The 20,480-nt window shown below is 35.5% G+C and overlaps 1 long non-coding RNA gene across 1 annotated transcript in view; it reads left to right on the plus strand.

Annotated features, from left to right (window-relative positions):
* Nucleotides 1-20,480, plus strand: part of LOC145277090 (uncharacterized) — a 53,508-nt gene that overhangs the window by 26,254 nt on the left and 6,774 nt on the right. Inside the window, exon 2 of the long non-coding RNA XR_013868103.1 lies at nt 5,415-5,444. This is a non-coding gene — a long non-coding RNA (uncharacterized LOC145277090). The remainder of the gene's footprint in view (nt 1-5,414; nt 5,445-20,480) is intronic.

The raw sequence follows: 20,480 nt of genomic DNA on the forward strand, positions 1-20,480 counted from the left end.
GGCTTGTGATCCGTTTCAATTATGAACTTATGCAGCCCAATCAAAAAGTCGGCAAATTTTTCGCAACACCAAGTGACTACAAGGGCTTCTTTCTCAACCTGAGCATATCTCTGTTCCGTTTCAGTAAGTGCTCTCGATGCTTAAAATACAGGTCTCTAGTCATTTCCTTGTTTCTGGAGCAGTACTCCTCCCAAGCCTTAGGAAGATGCATCAGCCGAAATTTTTGTTAACTTATCAGCACTATAATGGAGCAGTACCGGTGCAGAACTCAGATTTTTCTTTAGTGTTTTAAATACAGTTTCCTGAGGCTCATCCCAAATCCATGCATTGTCTTTCCTTAGGAGATCTCTGAGTGGTTTTGTGGTCTCTGCTAAATTTTCAGCAAATTTACCAACATGATTTGCCATCCCTAGCAGTCGTCGCAGTTCAGACACGTTTTGTGGTCTGGTCATGTTCATGATTGCGTTAATCTTCTCTGGGTCTATTTGGATACTTTCTTCTGAAATGAGTTGCCCAATAAATTTAATTTTGCTAACAGAGAATACACATTTATCATTTAATGTTATTCCTGCTGCCTCCATTCTCTCTAGCACTATTTTTAAACGCTGGTCATGTTCCTGCTGGCTTGTCCCACTGACAAGAACATCATCTATGCCACCGATGACTCCTGGTATTCCTGACAAAATGTGTGTCATTTCGCGGTGAAAAATTTCAGGGCCTGAACTTATTCCAAATGGTAGGCGCTTATAGCAATATCTTCCAAATGGCGTGATAAAAGTGGTAAGCTTCTGAGAATCTTCATGCAACATAATTTGATGGAATCCGCTGTTGCAGTCCAGTTTACTAAATATCTTGGCTCCATCAAGTTGAGCTAATAACTGGTCTGAAGAAGGTAGTGGGAAATGTTCACACTTCACACTTTCATTAAGTTTAGTGAAGTCACCACAATGTCTGATTTTAGCATCCTTCTTTGGAACTGCTACAATAGGAGCACACCAATCAGTAGGCATTTCGATTTGGGCGGATGATATCTTCACTTTCTAATCTTTTAAGCTCATCCTGGAATTTTTGTTTCATAGGAAGTGCTAGTCGTCTGGGAGTTGTAATTGAAAAAGGTTGAGCATTCTTATCCAAATGTATTTTATAAACATGCTTCAGTTTTCCTAGTCCCGTAAATACTTTTGAATTTTTTTTTTGTATTGGTGATCTCTGCCTTCTATAGAGTTAACTTTGCTCAACAAGTTCAAAGCTTTAATTGCTGGTCCACCCAACAATGGTTCCATCAAGTCCTTAACGATGTACAACTCTTGCAGTGAATTTTTTCTCTATAACAAAGTGTAGCATCTACTTTTCCAATCACCTTTATCTTGTTCTGACCAGGTCCATATAGTCTTTTATCAGTCTGCTTTATTATAGGAGAATTTTTCCTAAAGAACTGGTCCGGCACTACAGTAACATCAGCGCCTGTGTCCAACCTGAAGTTGACTATTCTGCTGTTCTTCGCGGTGGTGACCTTTATATTGGCTTGCCAGTCAATTTTTTCTTCCTCTTCACCGTTTTTAATGTTTCCCAATGAGATCGAACCTAGGAAGTCATTCTTCTTTTGCAACTCCCCTTACCGATTTTGTTCTCCATTCCGATGCATAATGTCCCAGTTTTTTTACGTTTATTGCATGTTGCATGCATCGCTGAGCAGTCATCTCTGCCGTGTGAGGTAAAATATCCACATCGTATGCACTTTCTTTTAGTCATTTTATTATTGTACTGAAAATTCTTTTTTCTAAATACACGGTTTATTTGTGTATCTGGTTCTGCTGAGGATATAGCTTGTGACTGTTGCTTTGAGGTTTCATGTGCTCTAACCATTTGCAGGTATTTATCTAGAGTTAAGGTTTTATCGGCTAAATATTTTTCCCTTAAAATATCATCCTTCACCCCAACAACAACTTGATCCCTAATTAATCTGTTCGCTAATTGTCCAAAATTGCAACTTTTTGTAAGCTGGCGTAGAACCGCTATATAGGTTTCTATATTTTCTTCCGATTCCTGCTTTCGAAGGTGAAATTTGTATGACTCATACGCTTCATGCGTTTCTCCAACAAAGAAGTCCTAAAATTTTTGCAAGACTTTTTGAAGATTATTTCGATCCTCCTCTGAATTAAAATGTAACCCTTCAAAAATATCGAAACATTCCTCACCGATTATAGAAAGGAAAACCGAAGTCTGATATACTGAATCAACCTCGTTTGACAATCGACTGGCCACAGAATAATTAAAAAAATCTCGTTTAAATTTCCTCCAATTGTTCACAACATTTCCTGACGGATACATTTTTGCCGGGGGCGGTATATTATTGGCGTTGAAATTTCTTTGAGCCATAATTTTATTTTATTTTATTTTTTTATTTATTTATTTATTTATTTATTTTTTTTTTTTTTGTAAAAATAAAACAAACTTACTATTTTTTTGACGAAACTCTTCTTTTTTTTCTTTTGTAACTTACTTCGGTTGTCCGGGTTTGTTTGCTGTTTTGATATCTTTCTTTTTTTTCTTTTATATATAAAATTCATTCTTTTTTTTTTTCGATCTCACTTCTGACTCTCGTTGTAAGGTTTTGAAGGGTTTTGTATAAGAACAGAACAAAAAGAGAAATATGAAATACGACAGGATTTATTGACTCACTCTTACAGCCAGCGTAGGGCTCGATTACATTACATTTTTTGTCTCTCGTTCCAAAAGAGTTCAATAAGAGGAAAGAGGATTAACAGTCCAAGTGAGGTAATTCCGATTATTCCACACTCGTCTCGTGGAACCATCCTGCTTCGACTTCTGCAACAAATCTTTACTCTTAACATGACATGAAAAACTTACATCAAATATGTTGGCAAGGTCGCTGGAAAAATGGTTGAATTATTCTACTGTTCTAGAAGATACCGCACTCCCATCACAATCCTCTACCTGTTTATGAGCTAAATACGTCCTAAAATGGAGTACTGTTGGAAGGGGTTGCTCAGATCATCCATTCTTGCTATCGCAGAGTTCAAAACTGGCTTTGAAACTTAGTAGGTGACTAGCCTGGGCGCCCGGCATTACCCGGATGTTTAGAGGTCTGTGTTGGGCAAAAAAAAAAAAAAAAAAAATTGAAGGCAGAAAAGAAAGCGAAGGTGTGTGTACGGGTGTTGGTTAGCAAAAAAAAAAAAAAAAAAGAAAAAATATAGGAGGTAGTAAGCAGGCTAGATCCTGTAACGCGCCAGAGGAAAAAGATGAAAAAAAAAACTGTTTACCGATTTGCTTACTGTGGTTGTGACGTCACGGGCGGTCGAAATAACGCCTTTTATCGACGTCATGAACGCAAGGGTTGAATGACTTGCAAAAAATGTCAGAAAAAAAATCGACCCTCCATGTACAAAAGTGCCCAGTTGAGTGTGAAGAAATGAATGGTTTTGGTCAATTTTTCGATATTTGTCATCCGAAGGGCCGAGCTTCAAAATCTCGTGAAAATCCGTCGCTTCTGTCGAAAGTTTTAGGCATACATACATACATACATACATACACACATGCATACATACATACATACATACATACATACATACATTTAAACAGACAGATGAGATTTATATTGTAGGTGTTCTTTTCTCTCCCTTGTAACCTTTTTCTCCTAGAAGAGACATTACGAGTCTGTCTCTGCTCTATCGTTATTTTAATGGCAATCTATGCTCAGCCTAAATCTAAATGCAACTTCCATAAACAATGCTTCTTTCCTATAACTGTCCACCTATGAAAATCTGTACCGTCGGCCTGCTTTTCACCTGACTACAACATGGTCGTTTTCAAGTCCAATGTTAAGCTGACCACTCAACCAAATTCTATCCAATTTTCACCACTACTGATCACGATGCTGGTGTCTCACTGACCACCTTACACGCACTAAACCTTATCCTCGAGTGGCCACCAGGTCTTGCCATGTGGTGATTTCTTTGTAAATATAATAACAATTTTAGATGCGTCCCCACGTTTCTATAAGAGATTTTGTCTATCTCTCATGCTTAAGTTTGAAATATTATACTCTTTGGCTTTGTCTGCGAGACGATACAGACGTGTGTCGAAGGACTTCTTCTCCTCGTCTATGATTTGAAATAACCATTAAGCGCAGAAATGGAATAAACGCATCTGAAGAATTTAAATTCTTCTTTAAAAAAAACGGTACATATGCAGAATATACACTGTGCTAATTTTCAAAACGGATTTTCAAATTAAATTAAATTTTTACGCAATTTTTGTTCATTATTGTTAGGTGACAAGAATAGTTATAAAACGCCCTACATATGTTAAGAATGGGTTTCAAAATAATAGCGTTATTATTTCAGCACGGTCCGTATTCTGCATAAGTAGCTCACTTTATTCACTCAAAATAGGCAAATAGTCATTTAGGTGTAAGGAGTTACTATGAATTAGGGACTATATCTAAAGGAGTATCCTAAGTTGAGAGTTCAGCAACAAGATAGTTGTTCACATTACGTTTAAAGTTGCTTTCTCTTACATCACAGACAATATTAATGTTTCAATCAGATACTGCTGTGCTTGCGTTTACTTTAATATATAGGGAATTAGAAGAATACTCGTCCCAGGACAAGCACCAATGTACTCTCTAAACAGAACAGTTTTATAACATTTTTATAATTAAAAGCAATTGGGAAATGGATAGCCTTTTTTTTGCGAGCCTGTCTCTGCTTTATCTTTATTTTCATGGCAAGTGCTCATCTGAGCTTTAATCTATGCCCCCCCCTCGCCAAACTTTCACGAAAAACACTCGTCTAGCTAAAACCACTATCAATAATTTCCCACACTCTTTATCTGTGTCTAAACCTAAACGTAGATTCCATGAACAAAGCTTCTTTCTTAGAACTGCGCACATGTGGAACTCTCTTCGGATAGCCTGCTTTCCAGCTGACTACAATCTGATTGTCTTCAAGTCCAACGTAAACAAATTCTTGATGAACCGTCCCCCTAAATAATCCAATTTACAAAATTCCCACTACTTATGTTTACTACGCTATAATCACATTGACTAATGTATAGCCATTAACCCTTATCCTCGAGTGGCATAAGTGGTGATTCCTGTGTAAAAAAAAAAACTTACCTTTGGTACTTATACAGTTTACGAACCGTGCTACTTTTAGATAGGATTTTCAATGTAAATTTACTTTTTACGATATCTCTTGTTTCTTGAATTTGTAACTGAAAGAACAAAATAGTTATAAAACGCCATCCTCACCCCATGTTAAGAATGGTTTCTAAATAATAATAATTTTTTTTTATTTCAGCACGGAGCATATTCTGGAAAAACACAAATATAACAATATTTTTTAAATGATGCCTATTTTATTTATTTATTAATTTTTTTTTTATTCCAGGTGAGTGCTGCCTTCCTCCAATGAAAAGTTGTAAGTATTACCAACCACTTATATTTTAGAAGAAAGAATATCTTCTAAGGAGGCCGAGCTGCAATCTTGCAATATAGTTAACAGCCAAGTCACCAAACGCATCAAAATTATTTTTCTACTGACCATTACGATACTTTTAAAGTGTGGAAACTTATTGTGAAATTTATTTTCCATGAATATATTATCGTTAAGTTGGGTTACCAAAACAAAAATATATGATTTCGACAACGGACAGCTACAGAGTGGCAAGTGTTCATTCTGATTCTCGTGCAACGATATATATATATATATATATATATATATATATATATATATATACTAGCATTTCAGCCCGGCGTTGCCCGGGTGTTTGGAGGTGTATGTTGAGCAAAAAAAAAAAAAAGCGGTCAATTTCTTTTAACTTTGACCCCTATTATGACCCCTTAACATTTAGTGTTTTGGGCTCAAATCAAGTTATTAAGTTAGATCCATGTCCAAGGAACCTATAGCTAACATTTCAAGTGTTTAGACCCAAAATTGGCGGGGTAGTTGGGTAGAGTTCTGAAAGGTCAAATCGTTGAACTTAACAGTTAAATTTCTGGCCGACAATGGATCACAAAGATTTTCCCAAATCTCAGTACCCTGTATATCAAATTTCGAGTCTGTAGACTTAAAATTGGCAGAGTTATTGCGTAGAGAAATGTACACAGATACACACACAGACACATTCACTTTATATATATACACACACACACACACTGTAAATTTACATTGCAGTGATCAGAAAAAGTTTATCTACAATCATGTTTATATATATATATATATATATATATATATATATATATATATATATATATATATATATATATACTAGCAGTCCAGGCTGGCTTTGCTCGGGCCCTATGTACTGTTCATAAATTTATGTACATAAGTATATATATTAGTATCGGGACGATTAATCGGAATCGGGAATCAGAAAAATTTGACCTTTTTGGGGTATCAGCATCGGTATCAGAATCAGAACACTTTGAGCCTATTTTCCGATGCCAAAATCGATTCCTTAAATTATCCTTTTTATTTGATCTTGGTTTAAGAAACATCTTCCACTGCTGGTAGTGATAATAAAATAATAAATATTTATTGATTTAAACTTCCAGTAAAACTAAAATCTCTTGATCACACCCTCACAAGTGTGTTTTTACGTTTGAAAAAATACATGCACATTTAAGATGTGTTTTTACAGTAATCGGGACAAAATAACACTTTTATAGTTAAATATTTAGAGATTTATAAAAAAATGGAATCGGTAATTGTATCAGAATTAGGAAAAATATTGGAATCGTCTCATCACTAATATATATATATATATATATATATATATATATATATATATATATATATATATATATATATATATATATTAAAAATTTTGACTCATGTCCAGGTAACCTACATCTAAAATTTCGAGTGTTTAGACCCAAAATTGGCGGAGGAGTTTGGTAGAGTCTGCAAAAGTTAACTCTTTCAACTTCGACCTCTTGGCAGCCAAATTTTTGCCCCAAGACTGATTAAAATGGTTGCTACATATCTGAATACCCTTTATGTTAAATTTCAAATGTTTAGATCCAAAATTGGCTGAATAGTTTGCTAGAGACCGCAATGGTAAAATCTTTTGAACTTTGACCCCTTGACAGCCAAATTTTCAGCCAAAACCCGATTAAAAAGTTTGCCCTATGTCTGAATACACTTTATGTAAAATTTTAAATATTTAGATAAAAAATTGGCTGAGTAATTTGGTAGACACCGCAGAGGCCAATTTTTTTAAACTTTGGACCTTTTGCTAGTGGTCGGGCCATTGGTTATCGTTTGTCTCCAGTTGTTACAGACTTTAGCTTTGGGCTCCCAAATGGTAGAGTCAATATTATATGCTTTCATGTCGTGTTTTCACACAGTGACATAGCAGAGGAAAGGACAACCAATTTTCCTTTTGCCAGTAGTGAGTTCACTGTAGAGAATGTTTTTTTGGATTCTCCCATTGTCCATGCAGTGCACATCGGCTATCCTCCGTAAGCGTCTTTGGCAAAGGAGGGTGAATATGGAGGAGGATACCAGCCTTTGTGAGCACAGCATTGTTTGTAACTTTATCCCTTTCAAGAAATTCCAAGAATTCTCCCCAGACTACGCATGTGAAATGTGTTCAGTTTCCGTTCTTGATGGCTGCACAGAAGGATTCTAATGACACTTTTGTGAAGATGGTGAGATGATTATTATCCCACACCTGAATTGTCAATTTTGCAAGAGTGGTGGATGCCTTTCAGATGTGCTTGTTAAGTTTTACAGAAAGGTTGTCTGAAGTTGTAGACCCGAGATATTGAAATTGATGTCTAAGCACTGCCCATTCATAGTGATGGTGGGAGATGATGAGGTTCCTTGGCTCATGACCTGAGCTTTCTTCAGACTGACGGTGAGGCTGAATTCTTTGTAAACATTGGAAAATCTGTCCATGTGTCTTTGAAGTCTTTCTTCAGTGTGAGATGCTACCCCTACATCATCAGGAACCAGTAAGTCTCTGATGGTAACTTGTTGGAATTTAGTCCTGAACCAAAGGCAGTTGAAGCTGAAGAGGTAACCACCCGATCTGGAACAGCAAACTCCATCTTCTGACGAATTGAAGGCATGTCTCAGAAGAAGGGCAAAGAAAATGCCAAACAATGTAGGGGCAAGCACACATCCCTGTTTGACACGTCTTTTTACACCAAACTCAGAAGAGGTGTCCCCGTCAAATTGCATGGTGTTCATCATACCATCATGGAATCTATAAGGCTCAGGAGGAGTTTGAGAGGGCAGCTAATGAGAGGCAGGATTTTGAATTCCCCATCTCTACTGACGAGGTGGAACGCCTTAGTAAGATAAATGAAGGCAAGCTACAATGGCCTGTTTTGTTTTCTGCACTTCTGGAGTTTGTGTAGATCATATCAATGGTGGAACGTTGGAAGTGAAAGCTATACTGTGATTCGGAGTATATTCTTTCAACAAGAACTTGCAGTACCTCTATAATTATTGCAGTCACTGCGGTCTTATTTATTCTTGGATATGATAACTATGTTTGAGTTTCTTATGTCCTGGGGAACAGCGATTTCTTCCCAACAACATAGCAAGAGTTGGTATAAAGGCTTGAGGAGAGAGGCTTTGCCGCTCTTGATCACTTCACCTGAGATAGAATCAGTACCTGGAGCTTTCCCCGGTGGGAGTTTGTCAATCGTCTTGGAGACATCATCTAATTATGCATAGTGTGGGATGCGATCAAGGGCGATCTGGCTTACTTTGTTTTTTATGTTGAATAGAGCTCAGAGTATTGTTCGAGCCATCTATCAAGTTGTTTGGATTTTTCTGTAAGAATTTCTTCTGTCTTGAACTTCAAAGGAGCAGTTTTTACAACGATTGGACTGATTGCTTTCTTAATGCCGTCATACATTGCCTTGGTGTTTTTAGTATTTACAGCTTGTTGGATGGAGTTGCATAGTCTGTTCCAGTACTCATCGACACAGTCGCGTACTCTTGGCTTTACCTTGTTTTAAGGGCCAACAGAGAGTATTTACTTGGGTTCTCCTTGTATTCTTAAAGAACTTTCCTTTTGGACTCAAGTTCATATCAATCATTGTTATGCCCACCTTTTCTCCTTCCATAAGCTGAGATTCAGCAGAGTATCCGGCTTTCTTCAGATTTTCCCACATTTCTGTAATTGAACAGCCTGCTAAGTTGTCCTCAAACTGTCTGAGCCTCTCTTGTGTATTTGGTCTTGGTTACATTTCCAGCTTCTTTGGTGCAGAAGAATTTCTTTGTTTGCAGTTTGACCTTGCAGCGCATACGAGTGAATGATCGCCACTGTGATAAGTCCTAGTGACAGTAAAGTTAGGTAGAAACTTCCTTCTGGTGAGAATTAGATCGAGTTGGTACCAATGTTTAGGTGTCTCCATGATACTCTATGATGAGGTTTTGTAAAGAAGAAAGTGTTGGTTACACAGAGGTCGTGCATTGTGTAGAGTTCTAGTTGCATTTTCCTACTTTGATGTGCCCTAGGCAGTAGAGCCAAGCTTCGTTGTTATTCCTAACTCAAACATTGAAATCACCTATAACTATTAGGATTTCATGATTCTTGAAATTTTGGATGTAATTGTCAAGTTCGCTGTAGAATGCATCCTTGGTGTTGCTTACATAGTTGAAGTATAAACAAATATTAGAGTGATAAGTCCATCAACATAGTGTTACAAGGAAAAAGGTTACCTTTTCTTGTAAGTAAGAAGAACATTAGATAAGTGAAAATGAGATTAGGATAGACCGAGATTCGAACCTGGTAAGCAAGGTTCAGAAATAGATTCGGAAAATGGAATGTTAGAATTTCGCATTGTTCAATTTCATATAAAATAGTTTAGATATGTTGTTGTAAAAGGAATTTAAATTGTTTAATTCTTTTTATGAAAACTGAATTAAAATAAGGTCAGCTAGAAAATAATGAACAATGCAATTTAAATATGTTGAAAAATAAGTTAGGTTGAAAAATAGGTAGAGAGAATTCTTTGTTGCAGAAGTGTGTTTGGAGAACGTGTTAGCCACGTGAGTTCCCCACGTGAGTGGGTTACATTTTTGAGACCACACGTCTGACGTCATAACAAAAATGAATTCTCAATAATAGAAGCTAGGATGAGCAGAGAGTCAGTCGAAGATCAGAGGCAGCCGAGTCCGGATCGGAGTCAGCAGAGTCGGGAGGACAGAGCTGACATGATCAAGAGGAGGGTCCCTTTAGAAGCGAAGGGAGAACATTTAATCTTGTAGATCGACTTAGAATTCCTTGACGTCATCATCCTTCGACTGGTCGATGTGATAATAAAGAAGTTATCATCATTTTTTGTAAAACTGTGTCGTGTCATCATTCAACAGCAAAAGGTAATGTGTGATCCTTAATATGAACTTTGTCTCCCTCATCGTTATATATGAACTTTGTATAACCGAATCCTAAGTAATGTGTCTCTCCATCCTAAGTAATGACTGTCCCCTCCTGTGTTAAAAGAACTAATCACCTTCTCTCAGTCGCTAAAATATGTTATAAGGTCCACAGAACTGTAATACATATAAATGTCTTCTCTCTCTCATCATCGTCTATCTTGTATTACATGCCCCCGCCATCTCTCGATATATGATCTCCAATATGAACACTATTATACAACAATAGGTGTTGACATATAGTGACATTATGTGGGCAGTGGCGGTTTGATCTAACTAGACCTTGTTGAGGAGAGTTTTTTACCGCAAAGCAAACACTATGCTCTCTTGTTTCATCTTCTTTCTTGACAAAACAAGGTATAGTCTGGCTCTCTGAGGCATCCTGAATCTGCGATACAGGTTTCCTGCAGGGCAACAATGTCTTTCTGTAAGCGTAATAGTTCTTTATTGATGTCGGCAGTTTTCTGCATGTCAGGGATGAAGTGGAAATCGTTTGTTAAACCTGCCAGAATTGTGTGGACATTTTAACACCCGAGCTTGAGTGCTGGGCTATTTTTAAGCTGTGTTTGATTGTTTGATGCATCGGTATCTGTCCCCCATTTGGAGAAGATCCTATTTCCCATGCCCCTTGTGAAGCAGATGACCAATGGCGGGACAGCACATTACTTGATGAGAGCTGCTGAGCTTAATGAGGGCAGTAGCTGTCCGATGGGGTTGAATAATCCCTCCCACCGGCAGGAACGGCCCCTGGCACCTAGTTGTATGCCAATCTAACTTTAGGCTCATAACCGGTAACTACCATTCCTTTGATTGGTTCTGCAATATGTAGCTGAAGTTGTCTATCCAGGAGAAGTTGAGTTGCCCAAGCATAAATATCTCCCTCTCTGATCTCGCTGGTGTATTCTGGAGGAATGGTGAGACCAGTACACTGGGACAAACTCGACCGCAGTAGCTGCTAGAGACAGTGGAAAGTATCACACTGACCTGCATGTGGGGCTACACTCCGAATTTTCTGTAGGGATTATTTTCCCTGACCTCCACTGAACCAACAGCTAATCACAAGACAGTGGCGCCCTTCCTCCACATGGTTTAGTTTGTTTGCTGAAGTAAGGAATCAGGGTATAGCAACGTGGAGCCACATCCCTCTACAAAGATGCTACCCCATTCAGATCCCTCTCTCTATATATATACTAGCATGGGTGGCCGGCGTTGTCCGGGTGTTTTGAGGTGTATGTTGAGCAAAACAACAAAAAAAACGGTCAATATTTTAACTTTGACCCCTATTATGGCCCCTTAAAATTTATTGTTTAGGGCTCAAATAAAGTTATTAAGTTAGATCGATGTCCAAGAAATCTATATCTAAAATTTCACGTGTTTCGAGCCAAAATTGTAGGAGGAGTTTGGTAGATTTCTCAAAGGTCAAATCGTTGAACTTTGACCCCTTAACAGCCAAATTTCTGTCCGAAACCCAATCACATCGATTTTCCCAAATCTCAGTACCCTGTATATCAAATTTCGAATCTGTAGGCTTAAAATTGACAGAGTTATTGCGTAGGAAAATGTGCACAGACACACAGACACACACACAGACACTTTCACTTTTATTTATATATATATATATATATATATATATATATATATATATATATATATATATATATATTTCCTTATTAATTTTGTATTTTTTAATATATCAGTTAATTTTTATATTCACTTTTTCCATAAACGTCTTACACACTTTTCATTGTGTATATAGCCGATGCTGCCATCATACAATATATACACTTGTGCCCGATATTATTCATACCCCCCCTTGAAAATTGATTTTATTAGGTGTAACTTTGTAAGAATTTATTGGTTACGTCCATATTGATACATATTCTTAATAAACCTCTTCTGATCATTTTCGTCATTTTAAAATCTCGGAATACTTGTAATAAAAGAAATATACAGCTATTTATAAAATCTGCAATGTTCAAAAATAATCATACCCCCTTATTTTTTCAGTATTAATCGAGTTTCTGACTGTTTGTTTCCTGTTTGATTCTTATTTTGAATGCTTTTATACAACCTTTGATTAATTTCATTTCGTTTTTTTGCATTTTTCAGAAATCAAAATGATATAAACTGAAAACCATTAAAAGATTAAAAATTATTAGAATGGGGAAGAAAAACGAGCTTAGTAATGATCTTAGGACTAGAATTGTGAATCCACATAGGGATGGTTTAGGTTACAAGTCAATTTCCAAGAAATTTGAGGTCCCTACAGCAACAGTACAGAGCATCATCAAAAATTCCAGAGCCACCACACAACAAACAACTTGATTGGTAGAGGAAGGAAAAGGAAACTGTCTGCTAGAGCCACCAGGAATATTGTAAGAAGTGTTAATGCAAATCCAACCACCACTACTAAGGACATTTTAGAAAATCTGGAGTCTTCTGGCATAAAAATATCAAGGCTAACATTGCAAAGGACTCTGCATGAAAATGGTCTGAAAGGAAGAAGACAGAGAAGGACTCCATTGCACACCGGAAAACACCTTGCAGCACGTCTAAAGTTTGCTAGGACCCATGTGAATTCTCCAGAGTCCGTTTTCTCAAGTATTTTGTGGACTGACGAAACAAAAATTGAATTGTTTGGCCATATGGATGCTTCTTACGTTTGGAGGAAGAAAAGAGAAGCTTACAACCCAAAGAACACCATACCCACGGTAAAACATGGTGGTGGTAGCCTAATGTTTTGGGTCTCCTTTTCGGCTAGTGGTCCAGGTAGTTTGGTCAAGATAGATGGAACCATGAAGAAGGAGCAATATTTGGAGATACTCCAGAAAAACATTAGACAGGATGCGGAGAAGCTCCATTTAGAACTAAACTGGGTCCTTCAACAGGATAATGATCCAAAACATACTGCCAAAATAGTCAAGAAATGGTTTGAGGATAATCAAATTAATGTTTTGGAATGGCCTAGCCAGAGTCCCGACTTGAACCCTATCGAAAACCTTTGGAACATATTGAAAACTGAGGTTAAAAAGCGGAAACCTAGAAATTTGAGGGATTTGGAGAACTACTGCATTGAAGAATGGTCAAAAATCAGTGTTGATTCTTGTAAAAACCTTGTTGATAAACATCCAAAACGGTTACAGGCAGTTATTAAGAATAAAGGGCATGCTATTGACTATTAGTAAGAGAGGTATGAATAATTTTGAACTAGTGCCATTATCGTTTTCCTTTGTATAATGTTTCAAACTTGCATAATTTATTTATTTGTTCAGTTTAAATTAAATGCTTATGCTTGATTTATTGTTTGAAATCCCTTTAATATTGTCTACCTTCTGGTTTGAGCAATATTCTTATAGAAATCTACAAAGATCCGAGGGGTATGAATAATATCGGGCACAAGTGTATATATATATATATATATATATATATATATTGGCTGAAATTTGAAGACATTTTTGTTGTCTGTCGAGACAAGATAGCGGGGGGGTTTCTAAACGGCCCCTCCCCAAATGTTACAATAGTATTTCATCTTAATTATTTGCAGGTAGGGCGCTCAGCCTTGTGTGGTCGTACAATGCGCTTAAATATATTTTAATTGATGCAGATTTCATATTTATTATTACAGAGCCGATTCTCTATTGAATATTATATTGTACTTAATATATAGTACTGATTTCAAAAGATTTTTTTAAAAATGACTTGGGTGCCATCAGCTTGAATCCAAACCAAAACATTTATTGCGCTATCTGTGTTTCCTACCGTTTGAGCTATCATCAGATCGATAAGCAAAATTTACAATTAAACCACTTTAAACTATGAATGAATTTGTGCATGCACAAAAGTAGTAGAAATATGGCGGCAAGATAGAATGAACATTTTGCCTTTCAATTTGCTGACATATTTCTTATTTCACGTCATTCATCCAAACAAAGATTTTACTTGTTATAAACCATCCTTTGTGTATGATTACTGTTTTCTGTTAATTTCAGTGTCATGTGACCAGTAGTTTATTGGTTAATTATTTTCACACAGACACACACACACACATACATTTACTGTTTTATTTATATAGATTATACCTTTTTGTTGTCTTTTAACAGTTTTGAGTCATGTTACTTGTTTAGTTTGGTAGTTTCACATTTAATTGTACTTATATGTGTCCTATGTTGTATTTTTTACTAGTAGGTCGCCCGGCGTTGCCCGGTCGTAAATATTATATTTTAATTCATACAGAAAATGAGACGTGTGCATGCGAGTATTATGTTTTTTTTTTTTTTGTAAACAGTTCACTTCTTGTAACCAAATAAAAATACTCGAGCTGAGATTGAAACCAAAATCTAAAAACAGTGAGTCAAGTACGATGACCACTAGGCCAGTTTGTCACAATCTTTAAAAAGTGTTTTAAAACACACTTAAAAGGAATGTGTCACGTGAATCATTCACATATGCGCATTCGTGAAACACTTGACAAACAGATAAAAAAATCCGATAACCCGCAGAGTACAAAATAGACTTTGTAGCTTAGTGGGGAATGCCCTTTTCTTTTCCCTGCAACCTCTCTCTCACAGAAGAGACGTTGCGAGCCTGTCTTTGTTTTATCACTAGTGAAACCACTAAGAACTTAGCCAGTTAGGTAGAAAACGGACACTTAGAAAATCGATTTTATTTAAAAAAAAAAAAAAAAAAATATTAAACAAGTAAAAATATTGTTAAAAAATATCATGGGGGGGGGGCTATAGTCTATTTTAAAAAACAATATCTCCTTCAAAAACGATCATAAAATGTGTTTTCAATCGATATTTATTCAATAAGGGACCAGTTTTCCTACCTAGCGAAAGGGGACGAGTTTTCCGGGGTCGAGTTTTCCGGAGACGAGTTTTCTTGGGACGAGTTTTCTTAAATTCGAGTGGACAGTAGCAGATGAAAGCCATCCAAATCAATCAAAAACGCAAACACCAGCAGGCAAGTCTTGTCCTTCATATTTTGAGATGCACAAGGTATTTTGTTCATCGAACCATCAACAAAAAATATTATTTAGCATTGTTTTGGTGTTTGAAAGAGGAAATCTCTTTAAAAACTGGCTACAAAATAAAAAAGAAAATGTTATATATCACATTTTTAACCAATGCACCGAGTCAGTGAAGACAATTGTAAAACTATATTAATTAACTTCAAATTTTTCCGCGCCCACACTAATCCCAATATCTGACTCCAATTGACTACTGGTTGTTTTTAGATCCTAAAGAATACTCCAGAGATGTGCCTCCAATGGATAAAGTGATATTAGCATATTTCCAAGTCAAAGAGAAATCATTCTACAAAAAAAAAAAAAAAAAAAGCATCGAATTTTTATAAAAGCTTTGGAATCAATGCGTTTTTGTTGTTGTTTTTTTTTTTACTAGTGAGAGTTATCGCTTATTAAGGCTTGCAAGCCACTCGAGGATAAGAGTTAATGCTTTTCAGGTGGAACAACATCATGATGATCGGTGATGGTGGAAGTTGCATAGAATTTGATTATTTAAGAGGACGGCCTTAACAAGGACTTGAAAAAGGACCACGTTATAGTCAGCTGGAAAGTAGCCTCACGTCATTGGGTTCAATAGACGACTAGTTCTAAGAAAAAAACAACTTTGGATTTGGTTTAAAAGTCGTTTAATTGGGGGGGGGGCGGAAATTCATCGATAGATGTGTTGTGACGTTGTGTGTCTCCAAGACATTTTATTTATTTTTTTTCCGAGAGAGTTTAAGAATAGAAATTCTCTTGAAATTTCATCCGAGACAGAATGTCTGAGATTTTCGATGAACTTTTGTAAAATGGGACGAGGTCAAGAATCAGTTGAAGCATTTGATTTTTATTTAAAAAAAAAAAAAAAGAAAGGATGAAATGGCGTCGAAATTGTGTAAACAAAGAAATTGAGTTTGTTTAATAGTCACTTGAGGATGGAGTATTGTAAGTGTTCATTAATGCAGTAAAGATGCTTTAAGTTTAGAACGGACGTCGAAATAGACGAAAGATGTGTGTCAGGAAAATGTCCTTTGATGATCACGTTTCTGAGTTGTTTTTTTAGATGAGGATTGCTTATTCGTATTATTTGAATTTATTGGACTACTGTTCTCATCTTGAGTTTTATTTTCACAACATTTCCGTCGATGTAACCTTCGACCTTCTTTAGGTGAATGTTTCTGCGAACTTGGGAATTTGGACGGAATTTCGAACAGAACCCTCTGTCTGTTTTGCAAGTATTTTGATGGTGGATGCTGCAACGAACTACAAGCCATTGTTTTTTTTTTTTTTTTTTTTTTTTTTACAAAGGCATCACCACATTATCAAGGCCCAGAGGCCACTCAAGGATAAGGGTTAAAGAGTGTACAGTAGAAATTGGTCAATATAGTAATCATTAGTAATGAAAATTTGGTAAAGTTAATAACTTATATGGAACGGCTCATCAAGAACTCATTTACTTTAGACTTGAACACAACCATATTGTAGTCAGCCGGAAAGCAGGAAAACGGAAGACAATTCCACAGGCGTGCAGTTCTAGCAGTGTCAGAAATTTCGTGAAAATAGTGAATAATTCCACCCCATCTTTCCAAGCTTATAACTCCTCGAAAAATGTAATTCAAGCCCTAATTTTTTTTTTCAATTAAAGGAGTAAGGACCAAGGATTTATTTAAAAAAAAAAACAAAACAAAACAATGTGTTTTTTTTTTTTTTTTAAAAAGGTTTTAAACTTCGGACTTTACAGGTAAATTTCTAAAAAACTGATTTTTTTTTTGTTTTAAATTTGAATATATTATTTATTGACCTTTTCTCTTCAATTTGTGATATATAAAACTATTAAACATAAATTAATTATTTACTTTTTAATAGACATTTCAAAATGAGAGGCGTAAATTATTCGACCCCCTATCTTTCTAAGCTTATAACTCCTCGAAAAATGTAATTCAAGCCCTAATTTTTTTTCAATTAAAGGAGCAAGGACCAAGGTTTCATAAAAAAAAAAAAGACAAAAAGAAAAAATGTGTTCTTATAAAATAAGGTTTTAAACTTCGGACTTTACAGGTAAATTTCTAAAAAACTGATTTTTTTTTTGTTTTAAATTTGAATATATTATTTATTGACCTTTTCTCTTCAATTTGTGATATATAAAACTATTAAACATAAATTAATTATTTACTTTTTAAGAGAAAGTTGAAAATGGGGGGGGGCGTGAAAATGGGGGGGCGTGAAAATGGGGGGGCGTGAATTTAAAAAAAACGTTTGTCTAAAATATTATATTCGGTTTATTGGAAAGAACATAAAATTTCACATTGACCCTGAAAATATCGTAAAAATAGAATCAATAGAAAAATTTTGATAGATTTTTAAAACGGGTTGATGAAAAATAAATCCTAAAATCCATGGCTGATAAAAACAAATGTATCCCCGTCAAAACCCTTAAAAGAAACCATTCCTCTGACTCTGACCTCTCAAGCTCAGGTGAAGAACAAAAATTCAAAACTAGAAAAACCGTTCCAACTATAGACGAAGGAAACTTCCCACGATTCTTGGTTATTGAATTAATCAAAAATAAAAAAATTGGAAATTTATCACCTTTCCTAATAGAAAAGACATTATCCACAAAAAGTCAACCAAAAATGATCAAAAAAACAAAAGATGTAAATCTACTAGTTGAGATAACCAATCTTAGAGATGCTCAATCTCTACTCAAAATGAAGAACTTCCATGAGTACAAGTGCAAAGTATTTCCCCATAAAACACTAAACACTTCGAAAGGAGTAATTCGAAGTTATGAACTATCGCTAGCAACTGAAGAAGAAATAAAAACCGAATTAGAAAAACAAGGAGTAATCAACCACATCCGCACAAACATAAAAAGAAACAATAAAATAATAAAAATTAACACACATATATTAACGTTTAACAAATCCTAAGGAAACAAAAATTGGCTACTTAAATGTAAAAGTAGACCAATATATCCCATCCCCATTAAGATGTTTCCATTGCCAAAAATATGGACATCATAGAGAAGCCTGTAAAGGAATAAAAATATGTGCAAAATGCGGCAACAAAGAGCCTGACCACACCGAAGAAAAATGCATAAATGAGGTGAAATGCACAAACTGCAAAGATCACCCGGTCTTCTCTAAAATATGCAAAACATATAAAAAAGAATGAGAAATAATAGAAGTAAAGTACAAGAAAAACACAACCTTTCCAGAAGCCAGAAAAGTAGTTGAGACGTACATGAAAGACAACACATATGCTGAGACAACAAAAAAGACAACTAAACCATACCAACATAATGAAATGCATGATCAATATAGGGAACTGATAAACAAACTGATTACATTAAATATTAAAGAATGGCCAGAATTTCAAAATAGCCTAAAAGAAAAATACTCAAATCTGGGAAACGAAATAGAAATAACAAATCCAAACAAAGAAAATAACATTCCATCCACAACAGAACCATTAAAAAAATTATCACAGAAACCAACAAAACAACCACCAGAAATTAATAAAAACATAAGCAATGATAAAACAGCAAATAAAGAACGTTCCAGAAAAGAAGAAAACCAAACAATAGACACTCAAAATAGATTCCAAATTCTAGAAAAATGGAAACTGAAAACAAAACACAAGTAATCAAGAGGGGGAAAAATGAACAAGAAGCCAAAATAGCAATATCTCAAGCAAGATCCATATCGACGTCCAGATCCAAACAAAAAAAAGAAAAACCCCAGCAAAACACTTCACCAAAGACACAAACTCCGACAAAAGATAAACCCTCTACTTCTAAAGAGATTGAAATAGAGGAAAACTAAACAGTCTCATGGATAGAAATAAAACACAACAAATTATCCAATGGAATTCTCGTGGAATAAGATCTAACTATAATGAACTTCTTATACTTATCTCACTCTTCAACCCAGCCATTGTTTGCTTACAAGAAACCTTCCTACAAAACAATAACCATTTCAAAACACCAAACTAGCAACAATACAACTATTTCCATAACACAGGCCTTCGTGCTAATGGAGGCACCTCAATTCTTGTAAGGAATAACATACCTCAAAGCAATTTCTCTGTCAAAACAAATTTCCAAACAATTACAACTCGAGTCACATTACACAAAACAATCACAATCTGCTCAATATACATGAACAAATGAATTAAAATGAACTAGAAAATTTAATAAACCAACTACCTTCACCATTCATTCTTCTAGGAGACTTTAACTGCCACAGAACGTTATGGGGATGCGAAGTCATAAACTCAAAAGGAAACAAAATTGAACTATTAATTAACAAAAATAACTTTTGCCTTCTCAATCAAAAAAATTCCACATACTTAAATCCAACAAACGGATCAACTAGTGCCATTCATCTTACCATGTGTGATCCATCAAGCTTCTTGGATTATACATGGAGCACTTACGAAGAACCCTGTGGAAGTGATCACTTCCCTATTATAATTAGATACAGTAACTCCATCCAAAACCACATACCCAGGTTGAACACAAACAAAGCCAACTGGGCCGAATTTAAAGAACTTTGTTCACTAAAACTAACAGAACATCAAATCCAAACAATAGAAGAATTCACGGAAGTACTCATAAAAATAGCCAAAAAATGCATACCCAAAAATTCTCCTCCTGGAAAAGAAAACAAACCATGGTTCAATCCAGAATGTAAAACGGCCATTAAACAGAGAAAGGCAGCCTTAAGAAAATTTAAAAAAACAACCCACAATGAACAACTTAATAGAATATAAACACCAAAGAGATAAAACTCGAAAAACAATTAAAGAATGCAAAAGATCCTGCTGGCAACAATTTGTCAACAAAATCAACATCACCACTAAACTCAAAACCGTCTGGGAAATGATTAGGAAAATAACTGGAAAATATAATCCAAATCCAATCAAACACCTTCTCACAAATAAACAGAAAATAACTGATAAAAAAGATATTGCTAACACACTAGCTAAAACTTTTGCCGAAAACTCATCATCAAAACACTACAATAGACAATTCCAAATACATGAAGAAA

Source organism: Euprymna scolopes, chromosome 5 (genome assembly GCF_053919585.1).
Source record: "Euprymna scolopes isolate OS-2025 chromosome 5, ASM5391958v1, whole genome shotgun sequence".
Taxonomy (NCBI): domain Eukaryota; kingdom Metazoa; phylum Mollusca; class Cephalopoda; order Sepiida; family Sepiolidae; genus Euprymna; species Euprymna scolopes.